Source organism: Lupinus angustifolius, unplaced genomic scaffold (genome assembly GCF_001865875.1).
Source record: "Lupinus angustifolius cultivar Tanjil unplaced genomic scaffold, LupAngTanjil_v1.0 Scaffold_1_708, whole genome shotgun sequence".
NCBI classification, from domain to species: Eukaryota; Viridiplantae; Streptophyta; class Magnoliopsida; order Fabales; family Fabaceae; genus Lupinus; species Lupinus angustifolius.
In genome coordinates this window covers 1,319-7,633 of record NW_017716029.1, presented here as the reverse complement: position 1 = coordinate 7,633, position 6,315 = coordinate 1,319, and the positions used below count along the sequence as shown (strand labels likewise).

The 6,315-nt window shown below is 32.6% G+C and overlaps 1 non-coding gene across 1 annotated transcript; it reads right to left on the bottom strand.

Annotated features, from left to right (window-relative positions):
- Positions 1–1,353: 1,353 nt before the first annotated feature.
- On the bottom strand, positions 1,354–1,427 carry TRNAV-AAC. Its single transcript has one exon. It is a non-coding gene; the product is annotated as a tRNA-Val (tRNA).
- Between the last annotated feature and the right edge of the window lie 4,888 nt (positions 1,428–6,315).

The following is a 6,315-nucleotide window of genomic DNA, read 5'->3' as shown; positions in this document are numbered from 1 at the left end:
GGAGAAAAAAATGTATATAATATAGAAACGTGAATAGAATGTATGTTGTATTTAAGACAGTGTGATGAGGTATTGAATTTTTTGGTAACATGAGGTATTGAATTTTTTGGTAACATATGAGGTATTGAATTTTTTTTGGTACATTAATATTTTGTTTTGTATATATGAGGTATTGAATTTGACAAAAATGAAATAAATATTTATTTTGTAAAAAGATATTTTTCAATCTCACTTGGGATAAAGATATTCTTTACCGATATTGGTAATAAAGGTAAAACAAAGTAGTTAATTTTTTGGTAGAGTAATGAATTAATTTATTTTAGAATACGTTATTATCTCTTTCAACATGTACTAGGAGTCTAATTTTTAACTTTTTGGTCAAAAATATTATTATTGTTTTTTGGTATCACTTAATTTGTTATCAATGAATATAGAAAATTTTCTAATATGAATGCATTGGTTGTTTTCCCTTTCTAACAATTAAATCATGTCACTTTATAAGTAGATAGTATAATACTTTGCATGATGAAATTGTTTAAAAAAAAGCAAAAAATTCATTTGCTTATATTATTATATTATAGCGTTATTTGGTTTGTTAATTTGCCGTGTTTTTTCCAAACATGGGGCTAAAGTGCATAAATGGACCACACATCCTTATGCACATGTAGGTGCGGTGAATATAGATATTTACTATAAAATATTATATTTGATATTTAAATTATGCAAATTATACCTTACAAATAATAGAAAAGTGGGTTGATAAATATGATAGTATTTATCAACATGCTAGTATTTTACTAAAAGACATAAAAGAGAAATTGATAAAAACACATTCCTTGAAATTGATAACTCATAAAGAAAGTTATTATTCGTCTAGATCTAGAAGGGACAACAGTAAAGAAGGATGAGACATTGAGGAGTTGGAGATGAGAAAGAAGAAAGGAAGGAACATTAAAATGGATGGAATAGAGAATATGGATTATTTATAAAAGGGGCAATTTAATAATTTCCCCATTAAAATGGGTTATAAATATTAAAAAGGTTACAATGAATGTAGCATGATCTAGTGTACATTTTAAATTGTATAATTATTAATTAAATTGAAACCTTTTAAAAAAATTCCAGGAATTTGAGTGAAAAATGAAACACAAAAAACATTTCTCTTAAACTAAATTCTTATACTTGCCAACTTGCACGAGTAAAAAAGTTGAGTATAAAAATATATGTTGATCCAGCTGCCAGCTGGTATTGATGAAAACCCATGATTTTGAATTAGTGGATAATATTTCATACACTATGTAAGTATGTATTACTTAATGAAAAGTGAATTAAAAATTAAATAAAAGTTTGAATTGGCTTCGCCCGGACTCGAACCGGAGACCTTCAGTGTGTTAGACTGACGTGATAACCAACTACACCACGAAACCATTTGGTGTTCGTCTCTTCATGTTAAACGTTATTATCTATTAAGTTAGTCTTCAACATATTGAACTAAAAATCAAAAGTTGAATTTTTTTTAATGAAAGTAGTTTTAAATTTAGAAATCAAAGGTAAATGAAATAGTACGTTTTAAATTTTTGAGAAAATATTTTGGGTTCAAAATTTATGTTGAGTTAAAAAATTTCATTAAAGATCAAAATTCTTTTGACATTTATTTCTTCATTCATAATACTCAAAATTACACCCCTGAAATTAAGGAGTCACTCAAATTTACTAAATAACTTTTAAGATATTAATAATAGATTCTGTATTTAAAAGTTAATGCATTAATATATTTAAAAGCCAAAAGTAGAGAAGAGATAATATCACAGGGCATGTTAGTATTGCTACTTCTACAAGGTTGTTGCCACATTTTTTATTTCAAATATTTTCCTTAATAATGGGGCCTCCTTTCGAAATAGTTAATGAACTTTATTTTATGATGTTCTAGGTCTCTAATTATATGACTTTTATGTTTAGTCCTTCCATGTATGTCCATCAATGATGATCTAAAACACGATAGATCATATTATCCTTGCCACATCCATAAACATAGTGTCACCTTTTTTTAAAAATTAATATTTCAGGTTTCTTTAAATGACTAAAATTAAAATAAATAAATTAATAAATGTCCGAATTTTTCAATCATCTCTAGTCAAATATAGGCTCTTCATAAATTGATTTCTCAATCTTTAAAGGTTTTAAATAATCCTCCTTGTAATAGAACTATAAATGAAGCAACCCAAAATTGAAATTGAACGAACACCTTAATATATGAACTAACACAAAAACATTAAACCCATAAATTAGCTTTTATTTTTCAAAACTAGCGTCCAAAATTGTTGAACAAACTCAGAAAATTACAACAAAAAACAATAACAGCTCAGGACACATTTTCATATTACTCCAAACTTTTTATTATGAGTATAATATTTATGTATTATTAATGTAAAAAATTATACACAATTAGTATATTGTTCATCGTTTATTTGTATTATTTTTTGAAAAATCAATAAAAATGAAACATAAAAAATAAATGATGCAATGATAAGTAAACATAAAAAATTAACATTATCTGAATAAGTCCACATTTTTGGACAAGTATTGTAAAACATAAAGATTTCTTGAAATTTAAAATATACAAATATATATTTGTGAACTTCCGGGCTATTTCCGAAATAAAAAATATATATAACTTTCAAGACAACAAAAAAGCTTCATATCCTTTGGCTTTAACGGAAATTTGGAAGGATTGTATTATGTCCGAGAACCAATGTTATTATCTTTAGCTATTTGATTGATTAAATATTATTAAGAAAATATCCAAACAAAACAGTGCATAAAAAGGAACAAATGAACACGCTTCAAACTCCCATTTTAGTGGGAAACCACCTGATTACATGAAGGACAATGAATATATTCTACATTATTACAAGAGTCAATTGGTCTCTCAAAGAAACTCTCTTTAAGCATTTTTGGTTGGCACAATGAAACCTTAAATATTTGGACGCACTTAATTGGGTTTCTTCTATTCCTGGGATTGACCCAAGCGAATTTGATGAAGCCTCAGGTGGTGAATATGTTTAGGCCAACTCACCATGTCTTTTTCTTCAAGTGCAAACAAAAATGTTTCTCATAACTTCCAAAGATCTTCTCATGGACGTTGATACTGCAGTAGCAATAAAGATGGAGGAACTTGAGATGCGAGGCAGAATGGCTGAATGAATAAGGTGCTGGCCGAGGCTCAAGTTGATGCAAAATACATAGATCAAATACCAACACCTATTCAGTAATGCTAATACTTGTTGCTTTCCCTACTCTTGTAGCAAAAATCTTTGATGCTCATTCTGTTCTATATATTAAAGTAACAAAATAAATATCACAATCTTAACACAACGGAAACAATAAAAAGATGAGAACTGTATATGCCTCTATGAATTCTGACCTGTTTCCAACACCCAGCTCCTCATGTTCTCACATTCTAGAACACCATATAGCTCGTACCTGCTCAAGAACTATGTGCATAGAAAGTTGTAATACAACACATAATGCATAATCAAATACGAACAAGGCTCTTATCACCCCACCCGAATACCAAGGAGATATTAGAACCATCAAAGCAATACAAACCTAAGCAAATGATTGGAACAAAGATGCATTGACTTCGGCTAGTAATAAGAAGCATATAAGGAAGAGAGGACAGACTGAGATAAAATCAAGCATACAACTAGCCATCCACAAGCAGCAAATCCAGTGTGGTTGGGCCAGTGTTGCCCAATAGCGGCCATGGCAACACCATGGCGGATGGCGGTGGCGGTTTTTAGGCTACCGTCATTAGCCATTTGGAAAAATCCGCCAAATGGTCGTGTCCGCCTTTTGTCATAAAAAGTCGCCATGGCGGAGCCATAGTGGGGATGGCAGACATTTATGTTTCTGGCCAGATTTTTTTTTAAAATTGGGCCCAAATGTGTTTTTTGGGGCCCATTCCATGTTTTTAAAAACTAAAACCCTAACATTTCTATTTTTAAAAATTAAAACCCTCCCTCTCTCAAAACTTCTTCATCGTCCTCCTCTACCTCCAATGCTCCACTGTCGCCGCTGCCACCACCGCTACCACCACCACCATGCATAGGTTTTTTAAGTCTTTTTTTCCTTATTTTTATTTATCTTTTTATTTAGTCTTCTCATCTCTTTATCTGTTTTTTTTTAAACAGAAAAATAATTTTTGTGCAGGTTTTTTTTATGCAGATATTTTTTCCAGTTTATATATTTTTTTTCAGCTTTCTTTTTTAAATTTTGCTTTATCATATTTTCCCAACAATATTGCAATTCATCACTTAAGTATGTTACTTGCACTTTTGCAGTAACTCTTGACAATGTCCAGCCAAGGTCAATCATCTTCAACTACCGGAAAGTTGAGAGATGTTGGTTGGAAATATTGCACACTACTAACAGAAAAAGACACAAACAATGTTATCTGTAATTTTTGCTCTAATACCTATAGAGAAGGAATTACTAGATTGAAGAATCATTTGATGGGAAGGTCGGGCAATGTCAAGACATGTACTGAGTGTCCCAAGGAAGTTCGAGAAGAGCTTTGAGAAATTTTCAATAAAAAACAACATCAGGATACTGCAACATATCAAAGGGTTGTGCAAGATGTTAGGGATATATTGGGTGATAGTGATGAAGAGCGCGCACTCAATGAACGCTTTGAAGGCCCAATATATCAACATCTTGCACAACCCTTTGATATGTTGCAACATCCTTATGTTGTTTTTATTGAAAATTTCCCAAAGCTCTTCTCGAACTTCCTTGGGACACTCAGTACATGTCTTGACATTGCCCGACCTTTCCATCAAATGATTCTTCAATCTAGTAATTTTTCCTCTATAGGTATTAGAGCAAAAATTACAGATAACATTGTTTGTGTCTTTTTCTGTTAATGGTGTGCAATATTTCCAACCAACATCTCTCAACTTTCTGGTAGTTGAAGATGATTGACCTTGGCTGGACATTGTCAAGAGTTACTGCAAAAGTGAAAGTAACATACTTAAGTGATAAATTGCAATATTGTTCGGAAAATATGATAAAGCAAAATTTAAAAAAGAAAGCTGGAAAAAATATATATAAACTGGAAAAAAAATCTGCTTAAAAAAAACTGCATAAAAAAAAACTATACAAAAATTATTTTTCTGTTTAAAAAAACAGATGAAGAGATGAGAAGACTAGATAAAATGATAAATAAGAATAAGGAAAAAAAAACTTAAAAAACCTATGAATGGTGGTGGTGGTAGCGGCGACGGTGGAGCAGTGGAGGTAGAGGAGGAAGTTTTGAGAGAGGGAGGGTTTTAATTTTAAAAAATAGAAATGTTAAGGTTTTAGTTTTTAAAAACATGGAATGGGCCCCAAAAAACACATTTGGGCCCAATTTTTAAAAAAAAACTGGCCAGAAACATAGATGTCCGCCATCCCTGCCATGGCTCCGCCACCGCCATACCGCCATGACGGCTTTTTTTGACAAAAGGCGGACACGGCCATATGGCGGTAGCCAAAAAACTGTCACCGCCATCCGCCATGGCCGCCATTGGACAACACTGGATAGAATCAAGATTTAAAGAAGAATCAGAATCGATACAAGAAGGAGGTCATAATGTTATGATAGAAAGTGCAAAATTGAAAGGAAATGATGAAATCAATCCTACCTTGTCATCCACCTCGTCGTTAATGCAAAAGGAACCGAACCGTCACGAACCAGTGTCGTCGCGCTCTCGGTTGCCTACTACCATAGACGAAGAAGCTTGGTGGCTTTGAGGCTTCACCGTCGATGAGTCTCTTCGGTGAGCTCGGTTTAGCCATAAACCGTTCCCTTTGTCGGTGCCGCTGAGATGAGAAGGACGGAGAGCAAAGAAGGAAGGGAGATAGCATGTCGAAGCAGTGTCGACATCGTCTCTTTCGCCGGCGTGAGCCCCTTGCTCGCCATTGCCGCCGTTGGAGTGAAAGAAGAAGATAATGGAGGAAAGGGTGGATTTAGGGATTTCATTCCCTTTTGGGTCTCCTTCACGTGCAAATGGGGGTAACCCCTCTAATTAACCCAATGAGTTCTAATTTTTATTTTTGGTTGTTTGTTATTATTTTTGATATAGTTGGTGTGAAATTGTAATGAATTGAAAAGTACCCAAACATTAGCTATTTTTAATTAGGAACCTTCTTCAAAAATTAGAAGACGACGTGATTCCACGTTCAGGGTTAGTACCACGTGATTCCACATTCAGGGTTTCACTATAATCAGTTATGATATTCAGCATATAAAGGTTGTCAATCATCATAAGTGAA